This window comes from Vanessa cardui, chromosome 19 (assembly GCF_905220365.1).
Source record: "Vanessa cardui chromosome 19, ilVanCard2.1, whole genome shotgun sequence".
NCBI classification, from domain to species: Eukaryota; Metazoa; Arthropoda; class Insecta; order Lepidoptera; family Nymphalidae; genus Vanessa; species Vanessa cardui.
Genome location: NC_061141.1, coordinates 10,129,662 through 10,155,642, shown reverse-complemented (window position 1 = coordinate 10,155,642; position 25,981 = coordinate 10,129,662). Strand labels below are relative to the sequence as shown.

At 31.9% G+C, this 25,981-nt stretch overlaps 1 protein-coding gene across 16 annotated transcripts in view; it reads right to left on the bottom strand.

Annotated features, from left to right (window-relative positions):
• The window catches only part of LOC124537946 (brain tumor protein), a 469,342-nt gene that overhangs the window by 11,188 nt on the left and 432,173 nt on the right, over positions 1-25,981 (bottom strand). Inside the window, exon 1 of one of the 16 annotated variants that reach the window (XM_047114928.1) lies at positions 5,480-5,523. The exons of the other annotated variants lie outside the window; for them this stretch is intronic. The gene's annotated coding sequence lies outside the window, so the exon portion shown is untranslated. Of the gene's footprint in view, positions 1-5,479; positions 5,524-25,981 lie in introns of those variants that run through there. 16 annotated transcript variants of the gene reach the window in all.

Below are 25,981 nucleotides of genomic sequence, written 5' to 3'. Positions count from 1 at the left end.
TATAATAATATAATTGCTTGAGTGTTACAAAGTAATAGGTAATAATTTTAACGATCCATTAAGTAAATTGTGAATGGTACAGTGGTTAGAATGTCTCAAGTGATCGTGGATGCGAACCCGTACAATCTTCAAAGGATATTTATTTTTGTGTATTTGATACATACATATGAAGTTAACACATAAACAATTTATTTTATGCATGTGTTAGGAAATGTTACTGACAGCCTCGATTGGTAGATTACTTGGTAGTTTACAGACCTATCATTTGAAGTGATAAGTAGAATAAGAAGTTATAATCAATCGAAATAAGGTACTAATATAATTCACTAATCGTTCCGTTTCTAAATTCTAGCGATTGTTCGAAAACGTTTCAAGAAAAACATTATTTATTTTGTCCTTTGTGTTGAAACGACTCAGCTTAGCATTTGAATGACACAATTACACTAAGTAATCAGTTTCAAGGGAAATCCAATTTAAGACGTTTTGTATCGGCTCTGCTCCAAGTACAATTGTCGAAAATTGTGCGCTATTGTTGGCGACAAACCTTAAAAAAGGTGTTCCAATGCTACGGGACGAGGAACTAGACGATCCTTATTAGGTTTTAAACCATGAACGTGAGCCGAGTTGGCATAGTTGTTAGAACGAGCATCTTAACCGATGATTGCGGGTTCGAAGGTTTAAACCACTTAATTTCCATGCGCTTAATTTTTTATAATTCATCTCACGTTCGGCGGTGAAGGAAAATATCGTGAGGAATGTGTCTAATGTTAACGAAATTCGGTACACGTATCCACCAACCCGCATTGGAGCAGCGTGGTAGAGTATGCTCGCAAACTCTCTCCTCTAAGTGAGAAGAGGCCTCATTGCAGAAGTGAGAAATTTAGAGGTTACTAATTTTAGTAATGTTAGTAAAACAATTGATTATCAATTCGATTTTATTATATTTTTTATGCAACATATTATAATTTAATTACATACAGGGCAGACTGTAGTCGTTTCAAAAACGGGACGTTATTTCACACTAGCGCCGTCGCCGCAGGGAGACATTCAAACAAAACCACATTTATATGACGCGAATATTACTTTAGGTATATAAAATACAAGCAGAGCATGACTGGTCCGTATTAAATTTACAAATGACCTATGTAGTTGACCTTTTCTTAACCAACTTTGTCAAGCTCAAAGAAGTCCAAAGTTGTGGAGTCAAAGTTTGCGAGCGAACTCCTCAGGGATATTCACTGAAAACCGACACTGTCAACTGCTCTGCCAGATTTCAGCGCAGCTCCTCCGGGAGGAATGGTCTCAAAAATCATCAAGAATTGCCAGCCAACGCGTCCAGCGGAATTATATCCTTGTATTTCGATAGTTGTTCTATTGGGACCGCATTAATTGCGATAGGGTCGAAGCAGATTACGGTGCCCCGAAAGGTTTTCCGAACTGTTGTAAATCAGCAGCCGCAGTGAAGTGAAATGAACTTCAATACGTCGTAATAAGGCATAAATTCGTCTATGGAATATATTCGACAATTGAAATGGCGGGGTATTTCAGAAGAGCCGGCCAGGAATTGTGGTCATCCGACAGGCGTAAGGTGGAGCGAGTTACATTATTTAAGGGTAACACATACTAATTTCGCACAATTTATTATATCCAGGATTAAATTAATTCTCGTACATTTCTTTTTGGACGACGTTAGATTGATTTTCTTTTCCACTTCGCACCTAATTAGGATAATTGTTTGTTCTTTATAAGTAACCCCACTCATGTAGCGGAAACGACCCAAATATATCCTATGCTGGAAGTACGGTATTTTTCTCTCTGATTTATTAACACTTTGATAAAAATATCTAGAAAAAAACCTTTCTGATATTACAGAGCACGTCTTCATAATACAGTCCATATGTATCTGTTGCGAGCACCGGATATGGAATAGTGAAGTCTAAAAATTACTTCCAAAAGTCCCAGTTATATTTCCAACACGTGCGAGCAACTTCGGCGGTACATTTCCCTCGAAGAACATATATTTATCTTAACATATTTGACGCATAAACTTAAGCAACAATCCCTTTATATTTAATCGTTGTGTTGTGTGTTTTACGTTCGTCGTAAATGAGCTTTATTTATTTTTTTGTTATTTAGAATTCAGATAAATAATATTATTTATAATAATAATTTATTCGTGATTTTCTTAAAAACAATGTGACTGATGTTGGTGATTTTTGTCAAGCAAACTACCGGTAACTTATTATTTATTATTTACTTTGATATAGTTTAAATATCCTTAAGAATTCTCTCGTGTGGCCGAAAAGTCTGATCCGAAGTGTTGCCATGTGATATTTAAATTCCCGGAGGCGTGGTAATGTTAAAATTCATGAGAATGTGTCGCGGGCACTGAACATATTTTTCACTGGCAACACGGCGTTTATGACGTCACGTAATACGTTAATGCATATCGCAGTTTCGGCGGCTTAATGTGATTTTTTTTTTACTTCCGCATGCGACTTCGTATGAATATATAATCGGTGGAATTAAATTTACAATGTAAGGATTAGTATATTTTTATGTTACGAAAGCTGTTTTAGTATTTTTACTACACAGCCTGCAGATATATTGCGGATTTTGAAATCCGTAATTGTTAACACAAAACAATATTGCGTGTTATTGAAATAAAAGAAAAGTGTTGTGTGTCAATTTATACAATTATCCATGTACTAGAATATTAATGGGGAAAGTATAGTTCCACTCCGGGAAGACTGGGGCTTCATTTTGAAATAACTTTTACCTTACCTAATGATGGTAAAATATAAGTGTGGTGGTTTGCATTTATATGTATAATTATAAAATTAGAAAACTTTCTGAGTTACACACGTAATAATAGTAAACTAATCAAAATAGAAAATCAATTTGATTTAAAATTGACTACGAAATTAATAATTAAATTATACATGGGGTACAAAATTAGTGAAGTTGTTTTTGGCACAATGCCCGAAGAGTTTGAAATAAGAAATTTATAAATTAAACTTACAACATTGTTGTTCAAAAACAGAAAACAATCTGAATTACGCCTTCAATTCGACCATCACATAATCGGTCACTATACACAGCGTGTTCTGAAACCGACTTTATAAATATGTCAAAGTTAAAAAAACATATTTTAATATCGGCAAAGTTCTATAAAGCTTGACAATTTTGCGTATAAAATTGGCATTGTTGAATATTCTAATTACGTCGGCAGGCGGCGAAGCGAGTTCAATACTGAATGAGAAAATAAGAAAGTCTTTCAATAACAGGGATGCAAATCTTGTTCCCGATATAAATAATGTATGGAAAGGGACAGAATTACAATATAACTGCTAAGTGAACGTGCAACATCAAGTATCAATAAATATTGTTATAAATATGACGTTCCTAATGCTTTTGATGGAAAGTGCGTTTGTTCTTTTATTACGGTTTAACATCTTAAATACTGCACCAGTCATCATGACCCTAGAACTAGGAGGTGGTGAGAAGTAATTTGTAATTATTAAAAATATTTGAAATGTATTATTAATATTTATTTTTTCCTAAAGCTTGATCTACAATTAACATATTGATATTTTATGTGACAAATTCATTTCTTAGTTTTATAAAATCGTATTCAAGTTTTAAATGTTTAATAAAGATGTAACAAATAGTAATTAGATTTATGGCCTAAACTAGTGCCTGATACGAAGTACAATGGCTTTATTGTTTCCAAACTATTTATGAATTAGTAATGAATGAAATTTCAAATGGCACTTTCTTTTAAATCTGTTTCATATTTGAAAAAAAGTTATAATAACATTACCTTTACTCATAAAACAGTTTCGAATAGCACTTCGTATAAACGCCATATTGTATTTTCTTGACATAATATAACGTAGCCCGTAGCAGTTCTACAACTGTACTACGCCGTTACAAGCGCTACGATATAACTGCCTATTACTTTATGTATAGTTGATTAAGAATAATACAGATAATACCAGCTTATATGTGTATGCAATATGATATTATAAGTGGTTTATAAACGATTTGAGTAAATTTCATTTAATAAATATTTTTCAAGAAGGCTCTTTACACGAGTTTGATCGTCATGTTATAAGATCAAATCAATCTAAAATTACGATCGTTTCATTGCACTATCAAAGACAGAAAGACGAAGGAGCCAGTGATCTCATATTTTTCTCTAAATTACGTATATAGTAGTGAATATTAAATACAATAATTAACGGGTACTTTTCGGAAAATAGCCGAAATGAGTACGAGAATACCTAATCAACTTCTTCACTGATGAAATGAATTTGAATTAATTGATTACTCTAACGAATTTATTTCTAGTTAATCTAGAAAGTTCTGATCTACTAACGAGCTTGATAATTACTAACAACTGCCTCCGATTTATTCATAATGAAAATGTTGTAACTTCGTCGCAAATCAACACCGTACTATACATAAAGATGTCAATATGAAATTTGGCATCCGTTTCAGACAAATTTGCAATTCTATTGGAGAATTTGAATACATTTTATGCGTATTTTATAGAATTATCCGTTAAGTCAAAGTAATAATCTGTTAGATGTGACTTTTAAAGGCAAATCTTTACAATCTCAAAATAACAATAGTATTTTTAAATGTTACATACCGTTATGAGTTATTTTAATAATTAAAGCCAAGTATTACTACCTTATACATTTGACAGGGTGTTCATTTTGAAACCGAAACCATAATCTAAGCCATATCTGAGCGAAATTTAATATAACATAAAACTCATCAATACCTGACAAGCGTTTGAAAGCATTAGCAAATTAATCTCGAAATCTAAACTACGCGTTAGTTAAATCTAATAATTTATACAATTTCAAAGTGTTACGTTTAAACTCAAGATACAAACGAGCACAAATACTCCTTAATTGGATAATAAACATTTCGTATTTCGAAGACAATTGTCTGATTTAACAAATTAACGGTAGCATGGCAACCACTATTTCAGGTTCCTAATGAAAACGTCGCGTTGATATTGAAATCAATAGTAATATAGAAAAGAACATATGTATTTAGACGCGTAAGTTTATACACAGTACGCCTTGACTGATATGGCTCTTAAAGTTAGCAGAATGGAATATGAACAGATACAAGAATGAATTCAAGATTTATTACTATTAAAAATATATAATAATACTAGTAGTTATCCGCGGTTTCGCTCGCGTTTTAGGCTGTTAGATGTCATGTATTGGACAAATAACGAAACCTATCCTTTCTCAGAGTTCAATTTTACTTCATACCAAATTTCATCAAATTCAGTTCAGCATTTTGGCCATGAAAAAGCGACAGGCAGACAGAGTCACTTTCAAATTTATAATATTAATAATAAATAATATAAATAAATATACGTACTTTGTGAAGAATTTAGAGAAACTTATGCGATGATATCAAGCAAACAGTGTATCGATTTAAAATTATTCACCTCAGCCATTTAGAAGGAATGTTCTAACGAATCCCACAACTTACCTGTAAAGAAAAAAAAAAACATAATTAAAACCCATTACACAAAAACAACGTATAAATATAAAGCGAATGCTTCACAAAAGCGCCTTGGAAAAGGTTTATTATGAAAGCTTTCTCATTTTACAGCTTTTTTAAATAGCCTTTCTGCACTGAAAGACTTCAAGTTATTAAAAGAGATGGGAAATATTTTTTTTTATATCCAATTCATTTAAATCATTTTAGGTTCTTTTAATGCAGAAGTTCAAAGACTTTTTAATTTTGTTACGATTTTTGTCCCTTCTTAAGTTACGACTCGAACATTAACGACAACTTCTCGGTAAGACTTTCGTATTACAAATTCAAATTTACGAAGGTTTCTTAGAAGTCCGTCTAATCATCATTACCAGTGGCCAGTATTATCTACATCTTCATTTCTTTCAAATCAAATCAAATCAAAATTAAGCGTTTTTGTATCGTCAATATTTAAATACTACCACTGTTTAGGAAAGCAGCCTCCAGCGAGAAGAAACGGTAAGAAACTCGCTTTGTTGCTCTTTTTTCAAATAAATAGATTTACAAATTCTTTTACAATAACAAGTGTCCTGTGATGGAACCTGAGCCTAAATCCAGGCGATTATTTCTTTAAGAATACTTTTAATGAATAATAAGATTTATTTATTAATTTAATCTTAATAAATGTTTTAAACTAGGGGTGGACACTGATTCCTCACTGCCTTAAGGCGGTAAGGTTAGCCTTATGAAAAACATAACAAATTTGCTTTGTGCGCTCTAACAACACTCAAGGGCTTTCATGGGGTTCTAAACTACAATCACGTAAACAACACTCATCAATTAACCATTAATTAATTTGTTGTTATTCTTGTTTCGCTGTGATGGTATTAGTTACTACTAGAAAATTAATTTGTTTTAGTTTTGTTTGTGAGTTAATTCTTTTCTCACTATATTAGGAAAATATATTATTTTCTATATTCGATTGTATAAACCTCCTCCATGTGTCTTATCTGTCGAAATTATGCCACGTGTGCATTTCACCCGCATTGGAACAGCGTGGTGGAATATGTTCCAAACCCTCTTTTTAATGGAAGAGGAGGCCTTAGTAGGCTAAGGCCTCTTAGGCCTCTTTCAATGGGAAAGTTACAGGCTGTTACTTACTATATTCGATCTTAGGTAAACTTATATTCTGAGAATTAAGTAAAATAGATCTAAATTTTTACTTTCCCCTATTCATAGCAAGGCCCAGACAACGAATTTCAGTATTGTTTGTAGGCAGACTAATGACGTTGCTTTTGGAAGTACTAAAAAATAATACCCGATATTAAAATTAATTTCATCTGCAACTTTTTTTATAAGCAGACTTCTTTCTACTCCGGATTTGTCCACAAACTTCCTTTTAATTAATCCAAGCGGCTAATTAAGGTGACTTTTAAGAAACTTTCTTTGATGGAGATTTTCAATAAGAAATTAAGATGATATTTAAAGTTTCAAGACGAAATTAGTGATGTTTGTTTATCAAAATTTTAATAAATTGCTCATTAAGTATTGAAGAGTTTTTAAAAGGAATAATAAATAAATTAACCATACGAACAACGCATAAATAAAGCATTTTAACATCACGCTTAATTTTCTCTTCAGTTGAGCATTTTTTTGTTGCAAGTTAAAAGAAAAACAGCCCAAGTCAACATCGAACCGGGTTTATAGCAGCCGTTACACCCTTTAGCTCTTGAGGCGTATCATTACATAGTATAAAACAAAGTCGCTTACCGCTGTCTGTCCCTATGTATGCGTAGATATTTAAAATTACGCAACGGATTTTGATGCGGTGTTTTTTAATAGATAGAGTGATTCGAAAGGAAGGTTTTTGTATATAATACATAGACAATATAGTAAAATGCACAGATGATTTTAAAAGTTTCTTATGTGATGTTGTAAATGAAAAAATTCTGTAGTATATTTAGTAATCAGTATTACATCCGTGCGAAGGCGGGGCGGTTCGCTAGTATAAAATATTCTTCTCAATTTAAGATATGCACGATATTTTGAAACGACGCTAGTTTTATGTAACGTCAAATTCAGTCGCATTTGTTTGACAAACAATACACAATCCGTATTTGAAGTTAACTTTTCCGACATGTTACAAAATCGCCCCGGGCGAGTTTTCGGTGGCTGAGATTACTTTTGCTCGGTACACATGTTGAAAATAATGTTTTGTTAACCAACTACGAGGGATATAAGTACGATAATGTGTTTGTGTTGTTATATGATGCTGTACGGAGTTAATGCCTCGCTAATTAGTGCGGTAAGGTTCCAAGTGTAACACGCTGTAACTTTTTCTACGAACAGTGTTTTCAAAGTGAATATTGTACAACATTTTATCTTTTCGATGAAATATTTTAAATGTAGTTTATAACGTAGGTAGTATTACTAATCGAATTTTAATCGTTTGACGAAACGAAAACGAATGAAAGTGAAAACTCCCCTAAATATAAAATGATTAAAAATGAATATCGATCATTATTTTACTATCGGCCTTTTTTCTTGACAGGCTAATTAATATCGAAATTGATTGTCGGACAAGGACTCCACCAAAAGAGCTCATTAAGGAAATAGAAAACTTTAAAAGGGAAAAGAGAAAAATATACGCGTAGAATGAGGAGAATTTTATTTGAAATATTAATATTTTGTTAGTATAGTCATATGCAATATATATATATAACTAGCGCCCCCGGCTTCGCACGGATGCAATGATATGACATCACAGTAGAAACTTCTAAAATTATCAGTGTTTCTTTACAAAATTTACCATGTATTACATATAAAAACCTTCTCGAATCACTCTATCTATTTAAACAAACCGTTGATACGGTTCGTAGTTTTAAAGATTGAAACATACATAGGGATATAGGGACAGAGAAAGCGACTTTGTTTCATAATGTAGTGAAGTACAGTCGCGTGCAAAATAAATATTTGAAAGTTAAAGCCGTATAACTGTTACAGATGTATCCGTGTGTGATCCTTAACAACCAATATCCGTTCGATCAGCTGTTCCGAAACAGATGGCGTCACGTCATTTTTTTTTTTTTTTGACGAACGATATTTTCGATACGGCTTTAAACGATTTGTTTTTATATTTCAAATGGGTGTTACTTTATGGGTCGTTATTATAATGGCCACAACAGCTGGGGTAGCGTTGTAAATAAATTATTTCATTGAATTTTTATATGGCAATAATTTTTCTTATATAGTATATGTGTGGTAGAATAGATAGGCACAGATTATATGTTGTAACGGTGCTACATGCAACTTTTTTATTTGTCTTTACTATTGACATAGATATTTTAAGTACAAAATGGTTAAAGTCTTCTCATGCCTTCGTCATTTTGGTTCTTATTTATACATTATTAGTGATTATTATTGCTTGCGGTTTAAGGAGGATAATACTATATAACAATTACGAACCCTTATACCCCTTTAATTAGTCAAATTTAGTTCTGTATGAAATAGTAGAACATTTGAAGCTTTTAAATATTTTAGATATGTAAGAGGATTTTTGCCCAGCAGTGGGATGTGTTTTTATTTAGTAAAACTCTAGCAATATTTGTAAAAGTCACACATATTGCTAGGAAAGGTTTATTGTTATTTAAATTGTATGTGCCTTCGACTTCGCGATAACGGAACTGTAATACAAGACTCACGTGACTTGTTCTAACATGAAACGAAGTTAGAGATTATTTCTATAATGTAATTTCTTTTTTTGTAATGCAAATTAGAAATATGGGGTAAACTTAAATTGCTTATTAAGATTGACTTAATCGTAAACCTAGTTTTATGCTTTGCAGAGGAAGAGGCTAATGAAAGTTGACATACCCTCAGGAAATATACACATGAAAAATATATATGTGAATGTTTTGAAGCATTTTTTTTTGTAAGATAAATTAATCTTGTTATCGAATGTGGATTGATAACTAAGGCTGGTTCTTTCAACTATTAACAGTTATTGTTATATGTTGTGTAAAATCGACAGACAGTTCAATGGTATACGTAAACGAATATTGTAAGTATGAGTGTACCAGGTGGGGAGCTTTTTTGTCTCTCATGTACCACCTACTTAATATAATATATTCCAGTGTCAAGCAACTGTTGAGTACTGTTGGTGTTACAGTTTTAAGGATGTATGTGTGATGGAGACAGTGTAACGTGTAACTACAGGCATAAGCGATGTAACATTGTAGTTACTTAGCTCTAAAGGCTGATTGCGTATTGGTGATGCAGGGAATTTCTAGATTTTTTAAGTACATTTTACGCTTTTATGATATTTACAATTTACAATATGCTCGCGTGAAACGTCTTACGATGTAAATTTCAAAAATGTCCCCAAATAATGAACCTCGGTTGGCGTAATTGTAAAACTTCTCTATTTGTTTGTGTTAACTAAAACAATAGCACGCGATTTATGACACGCACATTTTAATTTGTAATACTTTCGGAAAAGCTTTTACTTCATAATTTTTTTAATTTTCTCTCATCGGAATTTCGGTACGAAGTTTACTACTAAGCTGAATAGCCAAGTCCTTATAATATTAAATTTATGTATCGAATAAAAAAAAATAAACATTCTTATTTCGAAAACAAATTTGAACATCACTCCGCAACAATATGAAGCGACAAAATTAAGAACGTAGTTGGTCTGAGCGCTTAGTAGCTTCGTTAAATTCATTTTGGATTTAGTTGGTTATTAATGCATTCGTTATACGATTTAGATCGTTATTACATTAACTATACGTGCCACTATAGATTGCAATGAAAGTTGCAGTGAGAGGAGGTAAAGTTTTTTAAAGATTCACATTTAATTGTTATAAAATAATATGAAGTCTATTTTGTTATGTAATGTAATGAACGCGCCAGACATTCTAAAATCATGGTTATTTTAACAGGATAATCGTTTACAACGATACCTATGATGCACATTAATTAATATTTTATATGCAGACAGTGTTTCTATTACTACTCACTACCGGATAGTAACCCGCAAGCCGATGAACGAGGACTTAACTATGTATGTGTGTGTGAAGAACACACTTATAAAATAAACAAATATATTTATGTCTGGCTTACATATTTTTATTATATTTAAAATGACATACTTAAAAAAATAGTGTAATTATTTATGTTTTCCTCATGACGATATTCAGCAATTCATAGAACTATACAAATAAATTACTTTTCAAATTAAATTGTTGAATAGTTGATGATACACCGACATGCTATGAGAGCTAAATTAAATTTGCCCTTAATTTACAGAAAAACTGACCTTATTACTAGCTCCATAAGACTCAAATACATTTCCTTAATTGCATAATACCGCGAAAATTGCACCATTTAGGTATTTTAGTTTAAACAAAAGCGACACAGTGTCGCCTGTGTTTTAATGGCGCCAACTGAATTTAAATAGAAAAGCTCGGTGTTGTGATAGCTGGAAAATGCTTTTTAAAATTGTGGTTTACTTGAAACGAACGACGTGACATTTGTATTAAATTTAAACTAAAGCGATGAGCCGAGATGGTCCAGTGGTTAGAACGCATCTTAACCGATGATTGGGAGTTCAAAGCCAGGCAAGCACCACTGAATTTCTATGTGCTTAATTGTGTTTATAATCTATTTCGAGCTCAGCGTGTCAGCTGTGACTTAGTTCTGCCACATATGTATTCCACCAACACGCATTCAAACAACGTAGTGGAATATGTTCCAAAAATTCTCCTCAAAGGGAGCGGAGGCCTTAGCCCAGCAGTGGGAAATTTACAGGCTATTTTAAGTTAGTTAGTATTTAGTAAGTCAGTAAACTAAATCAAAGAATTATACAAGACTTTGCATTTTTTTAAAAAAGATTTTTATAGAGTTTGTCTTATAATTCTTATTTCATTTCACACATTACATAAACGGAATTAATGAGTTATTATAAGATATTAAACCTCTTTGCTAACTGTGGTATTGTATTCAAAACGACAAAGCCGTTTGCTATTTTTAAATCAGTTGCGAGAAAGCATCTTGAGTGACGCAAAGCAGTACAATGACTTGAGATATAATTTATACTACTTATCATATAGTATGTGTTGCGTAGTATATTTTATTTTATTGGAACGAAGTTGTTTTAGGCTTCTTACAGTAGAAATGGCAAAAAAACGTCGCGTAAGGAAAAACCGACCCTCCAAGCTACCCATCCCTTTCTTTTTGTTTCTATCTCTTTCATTTATAGAGCGTATTGTTTTTTGTTATTGTTTTTTAAAAACAATTGTATTTCTTGTCATTTAGTTGTTCTGAATTGCTGTTCATTTATTTCATTGTGATTTCTTCGTTCCAACCACATATATCAAGACATCTCTTGTTTAGTTCAGATTGATTGAAACTACCCACCCAGAGTGTATAAATAACATTTTTATAATAATAGTACTTTATACTATAATCAATTAATATAGAAACTTTTTTGAATTCTAAAAAAATAAATTACAGTATTCGTTGTAAAGATAATATTTTTAATCTGTTTGTTGCATGATGTACGTGAACGCTGAGCTCTAATAAATTAATAACATTGAATAACATATTGCAATTAAATATTAACAAATAAACATTTAACATGTATAACGGACAGCGTCCCTATATTTCGTAAAGGTCTCGTCTCCAGGGGCGTATTAACCATCTGGAAGCCTCTAGGCAATGCACATCTCCAGGCCTCTTAACTGTAACCCTTTTCTAATCACACAATGTTATTTATAGTTAAATTTTTTACTTTATTACTAAGGTATAAAATAAGAGAGACGTCTACCCTCGAATGTATAAATAATAATAATAAATATGAGACAACATCACATACATTACTCTGATCCCAATGTAAGTAGCTAAAGCACTTGTGTTATGGAAATCAGAAGTAACGACGGTACCACAAACACCCAGACCCAAGACAACATAGAAAACTAATGGTAATCTACATCGACTCGGCCGGGAATCGAACCCTGGACCTCAGAGTGGCGAACCCATGAAAACCGGTGTAAACACCACTCGACCACGGAGGTCGTCAAAGTAATGTATAAGTGTACTATGAGATGATATCTCATAGTTCCCTAATGGATAGCCTGCCTTTGCTCGATGCCGGTCTAGAAATAATATTCGTTTTTTTTTTTTTTAATTTAGAACTCTAGCTTGACAAATCAACTAGCCAACTCAATACTAACAGCAGAAAATGAACGTGAAATATCAGAACTTGATATACGAAATTGATTGTAATAATTATAAAATTTAAAGGATACAGGAATCAAAATGGCGTATCACGGCACGTCGGTTGTTACTATTTCACGATTGAGATACGAAGGATAGAGAATCGCATTGCAGTAAGTTTCCTTATGATCATTCAGTCCTTAAGCACTTGAAAGCTACCCGGATTTAAACCCGCTGTTAGAACTAATTATGAACCAAGAAATATATTTACATTAATATATAAATAATAAAAAAAGGAAAAGTTAATCCACTTAAAAGCAATTAACACTCAACGATTCTATGCATGTCTTAATCGTGACATTTATCTAAGTAATTAGATGAATGAAAAAGTTTAAGTAAATAACCCACTTAGCGAGCTATGCGCTGCATTGCGGGTGCACGCAAAGCAATTTGTGCTCTTGTAGGAACCTCTAATCACCTGGTACGGTACAATTGTAATCGCCTATTTAATGCATTTCACTACGTTTTTTGGGTTAATGTATTTATTTTAAACTTATTTCAAAATATTGCATAAGTAAACAATTATTACTAAAAGTAAAGTAATAAACGATTAATTAAGAAATATGATCTCATTAATAACTTGCTAATATAAAAATTGATTTACATACGAAATGCAAAAAAAAGAAACAATAATAAGGCACTTATGTTCTGAAGCTATATTTTAACCTAAAACATGACAGTTGACTGAGTTATATCATAATCATGACGATAAAATAGATACCATCTTTAAAAGATCAGTAATAATTTACGTAATGATTAAGCTATTAATGTGCTTACACTAAATTCCCATTTTATATAACAAAACCTCCATGAGGGTGTGGCAAAAAATATCATAAGACTAACAACAATAATTTCTCACCCTTCTTCTTATTTATGTTAAACATATCAAAATATAAAGAAAACATGGTCTTAGTTTCCATTAATTAGTAAGCGATCCAAGCAATTATAATATCTGTGTCATAATAAACAAAGGATACAAATATACTCATTTAGCACTGCAATGCGGGTTCGAACGCGCACGCAAGCCGATTTCTGCTCCACGATCCACTAATCACGGGGTTTTGACATGCCATGATGCAAGGATATACAATTAACCACATAGATTTGATGTAATAACTAATAGAACACACTTATATCGCGTGTACATATTTTCGCCCAATGTACAAACTACAAATGATAAAAGTTTGATTCTCCCTAAGTAATAAATTTTGGACAACATCACATACATTACTCTGATACCAATGTAGTTAAAGCACTTGTGTTATGGAAAATTAAAATTAACGACGGTACCTAACACTCAGATCCAAGACAACATAGAAAATTAATAAACTTTTTCTACATCAAATTGGCTGAGAATTGAACCCATGAAAACACAACAAAATCGACAATGAAGTTCGTCAAATTGTGCGTGTCGTTAATAATTAATATCTTCAACAAACTTAACGTCATTTTTGGATGGTCACGTATTACAAGTAATATTGATCAGTGTACAGAAAAGGGAATAGTGTCGGTTATAGAAATGTTTGAAATCATATTTTTTGATGTCTATTCATAATAATAATAGTTAGTGCGTTAGGATAACATAATTTTGATTGAATTTGATCCTTTGCGATATTGTCACTCTTTTGTTTTTTTTTGTTTAAATGATGTTTTTATTATTTACTTGATTTTCTACAGCAAACACTTTTTGTGTTCATATTAATGTTAAAGTACAAATAATAAGTTTTGTCAATGATATTATTTTTCAATTCGGTAAAACATTATTGTTAAATAAAATACTTACTTTATATGTTTATTTCGTTGGTCAGATTATACATATAAAAATTTTAGGACATCTAAGTGCAGTATAATTAAACGTCCAATTTTAAGACTAAATAGAAGGTTTTAATTATTACGACATTTTATAACCAATCAATCTACGATTGATATCTCGAGTGAATCGATTCTAGAATCGCAAACAATATAATCAAACGAATCATGATCGCATGTGAATCGATCGAATCAATCCGTTTGTTAGTTAAATAGAACACTCTGATGCTACCTCGATGCCTATTGTATTCGATTCTTGAGCAATCGATGTCAAAACGTCTTGAATGACACAACCGTAATGTGTTTGTAGTCTGATGTGTTTGTTAAATAAAACGATTGATTGATTTAAGAAACGATTTGTATTTGAATTCGATTTGTGTAAATATTAATTAAAAGTGCTCGATGATGGTTCGAATGTATTGAAATACTAAAATATTGTTTGTGTTGTTCGAACGTAAACAATTCCTCGTTTACTATGCAACGGTAAAGTTTCGATTAATCTGAAATTAACTTCGATATGCACTATATTTTTTCCTTACCACAAAATAATTTAGTTTGCTATAGTTTTTGGTAAATTTAGAATTTTTAATTAAAAACATGTTAACTTTGTAAATATTATTTTTTAACAAAAAACAATACATTTTGCAGAGAGATACCTTCATTTAAAATTTATAAACTAAGAGGGGTAAAATGGGGGATGAAAATTTTTATGAATTTTTTTCTAAGGTAGATGATATACATGTATGTATTTAAGTAGTATTTAAGCTTCTGTTTCTAAGTAAAACACTCTTAAATAAATACCAAACAATGCCAGAAGCTTTCATGAAACTCTATCAAATCGATGGAATTGTTTAAGAACGACAACGCATTAGTTTCAATATAATTCCTTTTTGCAAAAAAAAATATATCATCATAAATATGGTCTTTGAAAAGTAATATTACCCCACCCTAGATAACAATAGTGGGCATGTGTGAGTGCACCTTTACAATATGGATGACTTGTATAAATGATTCCTCGCATCTGCAACACTTATCTCTTATTCACGTAATGTCAGCCTTGCGATCGGTATCGCCTCGCGTTCTGCGTTATTAATTCTATAAATCAATTTATTACATTTACAATTGATAATAAACACAAGTTGTACGTTAATAAAAGAACGAAATAAAGTTGCTATAATTTATTTTTTATATGTAATCCATAATAATATTATAAATACGAAAGTATGTCTGTCTGTCTCGCTTTCACGCCAAAACTACTGAACCAATTTAAATGAAATTTGATAATAGCCTAGAAATTTTTGTTGTTAATATATATTTTACTTAAGTTTCAGTATTTAAAGTGTGTACGTGTGGTGTGCACTTATGTATGTACTTATGTAATATGTTTAAGTGATGCAAGTCGTTAGAATCGTGCTTCAAAAGCTTGTCCCAGTCAGAGTATCTAATATAATTACGAGAATACGTAACACACTAATCGATACAGCGTTGTATTTTCAATATTAAACTGTATATTATGTTGAAACATTTAGAATAGTAGAATCGATTTACAGACTTATAAATGGCCCACAATTGGGCAAATTTTAGGAGGTTTCTGCTCCATTACGCATCACTGGATAAAATTCATTGGACATTAGCAATTATTCATCCAATATTTTTCTTCACAGTGAGAGTTACTGAATTTTGAGACCGGGTTTGAATGCCTTATCTTCTTTTGAGATTCACGAGGATACATTATTAAATGTTGATATATTTAATTATAATGAAATAGTTTTAGGTTATAAATTTAACACTTGAAAGGTTTTCGTGATGTTATTAAACGTAGTTAATTTTAAAGTAACGTTTCAGAGCTGTTAGATGCAGGTGCGTACTGGGTTCAGGGTCTGTTCGCAATTATTTTGACTAAAACTTAAGGATATAACGTACAATATACAGGGACATAAATGCTAATGTGGAATAAGGGCAAGATTACCGTCGATTGTAATTTAGACTTTGATATGCAAGACATAAGAGTTATAATATAACAATGTTAATATTGAAATTTATCGCAGTTGAAAACAATTGAAGGTGGTCGTATGTTATACGGGAAAACTTAGACGTCGTAACTTATTTACAATTTAATATAATTGTTCTTAGTTTAGTTATTTCATTCATTAAAGTTATAAAATAATGTAATTATTTACTGTGTTGCTTTTGAATATAGAACTTTCACATAAGACCTTACGTAAATATCATAATCATGATTATATTTTGTTATATATTAAATATACTCTCTCAAGTTTGAAAAAAGAACAATGTATTTCAAAGAATTAACAAATATACATGAATTAATATGTGTGCACATGCACAAAGCTGTGTTACCAGTTGTATAAAATTAAATAAATGTGGAAATATGCTAATATAATTCAATAACACTTATCGTTTTTATATTTAATACTAAAGCGATTAAAAGAAAATATCAATTAGGAGATATCGACATTTTGTTTGCACAACACTATCTCGCACGCCACTAGACCTATATCGATAACATTTACTGATATGTTCGTTCGTTAAAAATCAATAGGTAAGTTGGCATAAAAATACAGAGTTTAACATTTAGTTATGATACAAAAAAATATCACAAATATATACAACCATATACTCGTATCACATTTTCTCTTTTACGATTGGTCATTTTTATACTTACAGGAGGTCAGTTTGTTTAAAAATCAATAAGTAATTTCTATCTTAATAATATTTTCTAGCCTTCCTGATATATTTCGGTCGAGGGGAATTCAAACAGATACTACGCAGATACTGCACAACTGCAAACACAGACCCATGTAGTCTTACAATACTATCGGCACTTGATAGATGGTTAGCCAGTGTCTAGTGTAATTACAGGCAAAGGGTACGTAAAATCTCAGCTCCCCAGATTGATTGTGTATGCGGTCTTTCATGCGTTCTTAGACAGGATATTGTCAAAACTGTCAACTTCCAAACGCCTACTGATTTAAATCCTTATGGGATTAGGGAGATCTAGGAATGAATGCATGACCTCAGGTTTTCCAACCTTAAAAACATGCCAATCTATGAATCAATTACTAATGCCATAGTCCAAAATTTTTTTTTATTTATGTTTCCATTTTTGTGGAGTATCTCTCGGCATAATTACATAGAATACATGTAGGTATATTTTTTTAATTAACATCAAAAACTATAATTTTATTTACGCTGGAAAATTTAGTATTGGTTAGTGCTTGATTGTTTGAAATGGCATTTTTACAAATATCTTTTCCAAGGGATAATGAGATAATTGCTCATGCAAGTGTTACTAAATAGGACGTGTGCACACCGTAAATTCTGATAACCTGGATTTACATAGCGGTTTCGCAGGTTATGTTTTTATTTGAGCCTATAAGATAATATGGTGTGATAGATAAGGAAGGCAATGTGAGATAAAATCGTACGTTACATATCAGATCGGAAATGCTTTCCATTCAAGCGAGATGTCAGTCCAGCTATGAGATATTTCCGTAACTATTTTTTTTATGGAATAGGTTGGCGGACGAGCATATGGGCCAACTGATAGTAAGTGGTCACCATCACCCATAGACAATGACGCTGTAAGAAATATTAACTATTCCTTACCATCATCAATGCGCCACCAACCTTGGGAACTAAGATGTCCCTTGTGCCTGTAGTTACACTGGCTCACTCACCCTTCAAACCGGAACACAACAATAATGCGTACTGTAATTTAAGGGTAGAATATCTGATGAGTGGGTGGTACCTATCCAGGGGAGCTTCCACAAAGCCCTACCACCAAGTGAAATAATTTTCTGTATCTGAATTTTCAAACGATTTTTAAACATTATTGTAAAACCTCTGAAATCCAGGGCCAAGCTTCTCAAATAAAAGACGATGATTTGCAATCAGACCTAACCAAAATCGGATTGTCGCAAGTAATTCATTCGGCGAAGTTTTAGGACGAAAAGCCAATAAAACGTTAAGGGATTAAGTCGGAACTTTGGTTCGGCTTTAGTGGATCGATTGTACTGTGTATTCTTTGTTTTGTCCTAAATATACCAAGAATTTTCATTGTACAAAGTTATTCCAATGTTGGTTCAAATGTTGGAGATCACCTCAAATCAATATTGTCAATGTTTGATTGTATACCATCTACCGGTTTCTTAACTGTTCTTTTGTTTCTATTTCTTTTAATACATAAAGAAATGAGGAAAGAGGTTACATATATAACATTATAATATTATTGTCTCGTGTTTGAGAGCTGTCATTCATGTTTCGAAGCACTTAAAGCAACGCTATGCGGGTACCTAAAATAGTGCTTTTACAATTTTTATAGTTTAACAGAAGTATTTTATACGGGGCATTAATTTGGGTTGGTCGGTCTTTTAAAGAGAACATTTGTACTGCTAGCCATAAAACTAAAAGCGAGTCACACATTAACTGATTAAATTGAAACAGGATTGCAAAGATAAAACGAAAACAGCCATTTTTTTTCAACTTGTCATTTGAAGTAACAATAAAAGTACTACTGTATACTTATGAAACTGTTTTATTTTTTAAGTATCTGTGATGATAAAAACTAAGCTGTACGTTTCATTACTTTTTAATAACATATTTATAATCTGTATTTATATTTTGATCGTTGTTAACTGTATAATGATGAATGAGAATGTTTTTTCGCTTTATTAAGACGAAAATGTCCGATTCTTCTCTAAGATCAGAATAATGATCTGATATTTTTCTTTATTTGTATAACAGAGTTATTTACGTGTTGTTAAGGGTTATTTAGAGATCAGTGTGTAGATTATTTAATTTAGAAGACAGGTCGGCATAATCATGCTGGATCTTCGAGTAATACATTTTTTTTATTATAATAAAAGAGCATTTAGAAAGAATCTTGAATATACGGAACGTTCTTGTAACTAAATTGATATTTTATTTTAAGTATTCTTTAAAAAAAGATGCTTTTGAAACGTTTAATCCAATTTAACAATTGTTTTTTATTATAACAAACAATGTTTCAGTTGTGTAAACTAACATTTTAGGCGAACTATTATTTACCAGAATTGATTTTGAACGAATTCAGATTTTAATTCAAAAAATTTTTAGTTGAAACTTTTCAGAGAATATTTATTTTTACTGCACATTTACACACGATTTACTTTTATCGTATGTATACTGGTTTTCATTATAAGAAAACAACGTCAAATATAATAATAAATAAAAAGAAAATTCTGTCAATCGTAACAGGTATTTCGTCGGAAATTCAATTTCTGTATCAAATTCGCCGACGGCAATAACTGGAGAATTTGAAAATCAACTCGCCGGCATTGAAGAAACGCACAAAGAAATACGGCTTTGTGGAAATCTATTGGCAATACTCGAAAATACGTGTTCAATCAATCATTTCAGATCATCCATCAACAATTCAGAACGTTCAACAAGTAAAACAAAACTGTTATCGTAGCAGCCCTGACTCTCGGTCACAATGGCAACACCCTTCAAAGTACGTTGAATGTGTGCGTGACTCTCGTTAGTGTGCGTGGCGAGTCGTGTCTTTATTTACGCGGTGTAAAGACGGTTACACACGTAACGGATCGTTTTACATGTTAGTAATTATGTTTTACATTGCTTTTAATACAAGATGCTTCTAAAATGTTTTTTCTTTGTCTTGAGATATCTTTTTTTAAGTATACTACAAAGTTTCCTTTGTAATTATAATATTTATTAATACATAGGATATTTGAAAAAAATACGCCAGTGTTTGGTCTTTATAGATTTATAGTCTACATTGCTTTTAATAACAGATTGTTGTGCTCTTGTTACTATTTATTGTAATTTTTTTTTTGCGTACAAATAATATAACTACAAAGTTTCCTTTGTAAATATTATAATATATTTATGAATATAGAGTATTAAACAAAATACGCCGTTATAAGTTACGTCTTAGTTCTATAATACATTCGTAGTTTTGCAGTATCGTTTAAATAATAATTTATAAAGTTACACGTTCGTTTATAAAATTAAGCTGTTATCATCGAATCAATGCAGGAGTTAAGTTAAATATGTCTTTTTACGACACGCGTTGCAAAAACCCCACCCCGTGTGGAGCCGGTTTAAGCCACTCGTTTGTTAGGGCTGGCAGATGTGAGGTTCGCAGCTGTCATGCCCCTCGAGCTATAAAGTATTGTATAGTTTTATATAATATGGCACGCGCTTTCACTAAATTATGCATTATTATTATGCTTTATAATACTTTGTATCGGGTGCAGTTGCTATGTCGCGGCGACATGGTTACTGAGTTTTGAATCAGGACATACGATATGTTCGTGTATGCGTCATCGGTGTCCGGTCACTTTATTTACATTGGGATGGATCGTTTTTTTTTTTTTAGCTTCAGAATTAATTAAAGTCGCATCCGTAATGATTCGGAATTCTTTTTTTAATTTTGAAAATGGAAATCGTTCTCTGAACATTCAATGCTGTTATTGTGATTAGTTTTACTGAAGTTCGTCTAGAGATTTCGATGTGTTACGTGGAAACGTATCGGCGAATAGGATTTGTTGGCTCCGTTGTTAATGATAGTTACGACAAAATACTGTCAGTATATGCGAAGATTTATATAAAACACGTCAGTCCTCTCAAAGTATACAACTAGCATTAAACCTATCTCATTCGTATGCATGAAAATTACAACGGCATCTGATTTAACGTTGACATCATTATTCCTTGCCTCATTTTGCTATTTATTTTGAGAGTTCTCTAGAAACTCAAACCGAGTACGTGACGGACGCGTCGTCTCTTTCTCTCATTACCGGTTTATTATGCCTGTCCTTGTCCAACATACACGGCACATCCAAAACAAAGTGCAACCCTCCATCACACAGATACAGCGTGTGTACGTGGACATAAATTTTATTAATGTAACCACTTCATCTCTTGTGTTCCGCCTTTATACAGAAATTAGCTTTCTAAGCCTCTGTAGACTATTATATTTGAAAAATGGATATATTTACAAGTAATAGCAATGCTGTATCAATACTTATGGAGAAAATTTTGCTCATCGGAAAGTTGCAATCGAACTATTTTTAATAGCATTGAATAAAAAACTTAAATGACAATGCTGTAAGTTCGATTTTTGTAAAACATTATTTTTAATAAAGTTGTGATAAATTGTACGACGGGTAACAATGATTGGTTTCAAAAGTAATTTATGAGTTTCTTTCATACCGTTTTGCACAGATTAAAAATGTCAATTGCGAAATTATGTCTATATAAAATAGTTTTCACTGAAGCATTAAAGTGATAAAATTTTGTGTCAATAGATTGAATAAAACCTCTTTACTGACATATTATGGCTAAGCTGTTGTGGGACGTAAAACTAAAGATATATTAACTGTATAGTTTGTTTGGTTGAACGAATCAATCTTACGAACGAATCCGATTTGAATAATACTTTTTGTGTTAGATAGTCCGTTTATTGCGGAAGGTTACAGGTTATATAACTTTACGCTACAATACTTACGAGGAGAACTGTGCCATTAAGGTCAACCAGTAGAACGAAGTGTATGAAATATATATATTTAAATATTCAAGTTAAATACTGATGAAATTGCAATGTTTTAAAACGTAAGTCTGTAAATGAGATATTTCTCATATATTGAAAGATCAAATTAAATTTCTTTATAAGTTTAAAGTGTATACTTGTTGGTAGGGCTTTGTGCAAGCCCGCCTGGGTAGGTACCCACCACTCATCATATATTCTACCGCTAAACAACGATACGCATTATTGTTGTGTTCCGGTTTGAAGGGTGAGTGAGCCAGTGTAACTACAGGCATAAGGGCCATAGCATCTTAGTTCCCAAGGTTGGTGGCGCATTGACGATATAAGGAATAGTTAATATTTCTTACAGCGTCATTGTCTATGGGTGATGACGGCCACTTACCATCAGGTGGCTGATATGCTCGTCCGCCAACCTATTTCATAAAATAAAATAAAAATAAATAAATTTAATATTTTCATTTCAATAACAAAGTATAATAGTTTAATGTACAAATTGTAGGCAACATTTATATAGATTAGGCGTGGGTGTCACGGAGGGTCTACGTTCGATTTTTCGACCCTCCCTTCCCTATTTGAGTTATACCTAATATCACTCACGTACAGACTGGACGGACGTCGCACCCTAACTATCGTGTTACAATCGATATGGACTTGTAAACATACATAACATATATAAATATATATACATACGTATGTTAAAATGCGTCACAGTCAATCATTAAGCGTGGAATCGTTATGTTTACTCGATCGCACTATATAAATACGTTTCAATATTCAATAGTTTGTATATCAATAATGTTTACAGACATGAGTATTTTCACTGATTAAAAAAATATCCAAATAAAATATAAGGAAAGTGAAGTAACGTCAGTCTATAACGTTCGTAATTAACACTCTTTTGGTTTTAAACCTGCTAAGAAATGCCAACAAAGTGTTATATATTAAAAGGAATTAATGCTATTGCTTAATTTGAACCTTATTTAATTGATTTTATAAAGCATTTATAAAAATATCGTGTGAATATAATTAAACGAAATTGTATGTTTTCATGTCATAGAAAAAGTAATAAAAGTCGTCTAATCTTAACTATCACTAAAATAATGATGTAGTACTTACTACGAGTGACTTATGTTCGATTTTATTTTATTAATCTGTTAAATTGTTTATTTTAAATAGTTTGCTTTTTATTTTATTATCTGTGCCTAAATATTACACTGCCAAATGAAGAGATAAATAGCAGCTATATTTTTTTTTTAATTAAATTAATACACGAATCTTTCCTTGCGGTCTAATAACTAAGTTTAGTTTAATTTAAATCTCAGTCGGTTTAACGACACGCGACAAATCGTGTAATTCCGTTTCGTCGTCGGCCATTTTAAATCTCGAAATGTCATTTTTCGCGCATTTTTGACGTTATTGTGCGTTTCGTTGCGCGTAATGTGCGATTTGTCGGTCCTTTGTTAGTTGAGTTCCGTTTTACGCTGAAACATTTTTGCTTAGTCAGCCATCAAGAAGTACGCTTGTTGTCAAGCGAGTGAGCGAGACGTTTAAATGTTTTGAGAAATTAATGACTCATTCTAATTTAATCTTAATGTAGCCACGTGATAATGTTCGTTCGTTTTTGTTTACATACAAAAATAATGTTCATAAAATGTGATACTACTATTATATACTGTCCATTTACTATTATCTATATTTCGTTATAAATTAATTAAAAGTTTGATTATACATATTATGCTATTAGGAAAGAATTTTTATTCTTTAAATATGTAACAACAACAGTTCTAGATGTTTTAATGCTGGACTGAGTCTTCATTTCCTAAGGATCTACCGTGGCAGAAGAGTCGTGAGTCCTAGTCACGTGACTTATTCTATTTTTAAAATACAAAATCAGCTACTATTCACGAAACCTATTTTTTTTTCTTTAATAAAAACTCAGTCAATGATAACAATTTTAAATCCACGTTTATTTTTAACACAGTACGAAATGGTATTATTATAACAATTGAACCCTAAATTCCCCTTTAGAAAGCTAACAAACGAAAGGATTACTCAATTCATTCCCTGTAATCTATACTCCCTTTATATATATATCTATCTCTTTCACTTGCAATGAATTTGATGGATGCGAGAGAGGGATAAGGCAGTTATTATGTCGGGTTAAATTGGTTTCGGTCACCCTTCACAATTGCAAAGCAAATTCGTATGACACGTGCCAGACAGAGGACAAAGCCACGCAAATGAATATTGCGTCCGAGAACTGTTGGGTGCATTTACTTACGTGAAGGATTATTTAACGATCGCTATTATTAAATTTTTAATTTTTATTTTTATCAAATTACTTTTTTGTTACATTTGCTGTCGAAACGCTTGGCCCTTGGAGTGGTGCAAAAGGCTTCATCAAAAGTCGCCTTGCCTCATTGCCTCCACTGGTGACAGGAGGACTGGTTCGTTTTTTGCCCAGAGTATCGGAATTGCGATTCAACGGCGAAATGCTGCTAGCATTCTTGCCACCATTCCACGCGGTCAAGATTTGTACAGTAACTAGTTTTAGTTCATATTTGTATATATTTAAGCATTTAATGTTATTAATTCTTATGTTAATAAAGGTATCTTTTGTAAAAAAATTCAGAGGTCGCCACATGTCGTTGTGATGACAACACTTTTACTAATATATGTAATGTTGCTAAAGAAACGATGGATGGATGATATGTTTGAAAGAAGATATGGTTTGAAAGAATGTTACTTGTGAAATGACGTCCGATAGAGAAGTATGGAAGGAGAAGACATGCTGCGCCGACCTCAAGTAAAATTAGGATAAGGGCAGGAGAATGATTATGTAATGTTGCCAGTCAGCATTAGCAGTGATATTTCTTAAAATGTCTCAGTTTAAACAAAATTTATTAAAATTGTATTCAATAATTATTTCATAATAATTAAACACTCATGATTATGTAAAGTTTCATAAAGGATTTAGCTATTTATATAGAATTTCAATTAATAATAAATTAGTTCAACTAATAAGTACAGTATTATATAGATTGGATAATTAAATATTATTTTATTAATCATATTCGGAATTATGAAGCGTGACATATCATTAAACATGAACTACGTATTTCGAATGATAAACCCAGTTCATAATTTAGTTAATGATTTTAGATATTAATTATTAATATGAAAATTATTTCACGCTTCATATGATATTTTAGAGCTTGATACCTATGTTTATACGCGAGTGGGTTGAATGATATTATCTATATCATCAATATCATTACATAGTATAAAACAAAGTCGCTTACCGCTGTCTATCCCTATGTAAACGAACATATTTCTTTAAAATCACACAACGGATTTTGATGATATTTTATATAATACATGAACAATATAGTAAAGACACATTGATTATTTTAGATTTTTGTAATGTGATGTCGTAAATAAACAAATTCTGTAGAATATTTAGTATCAGTATTGCACATGTGCGATGATGGGTCAGGCCGCTAGTAGGTATGTCACATTATTGATTTGGTTTTTCTAGTTGTTTGACCAAGGTCCAGTTAAGTAATGCCAAAATGCCACGGAGGCATACAGAGCGATCCCGTGGGGTACCACTAAGAGACAGAGAGGGTACTGCTGGTTTTTTAGATGGTAATCCGGGTATAGTGGGGCGCACTAAGCAACCTCCAAACGTTTATTAATGAAATTTTGTTACTAATATATTGTTATATAAGGTAAATTACTGTTTTGTATGGGTTGAAGCAGCTTGTAAACTAAACTTATTGGAACAAGACTGTTCTCTTTTAAACAATAACATTT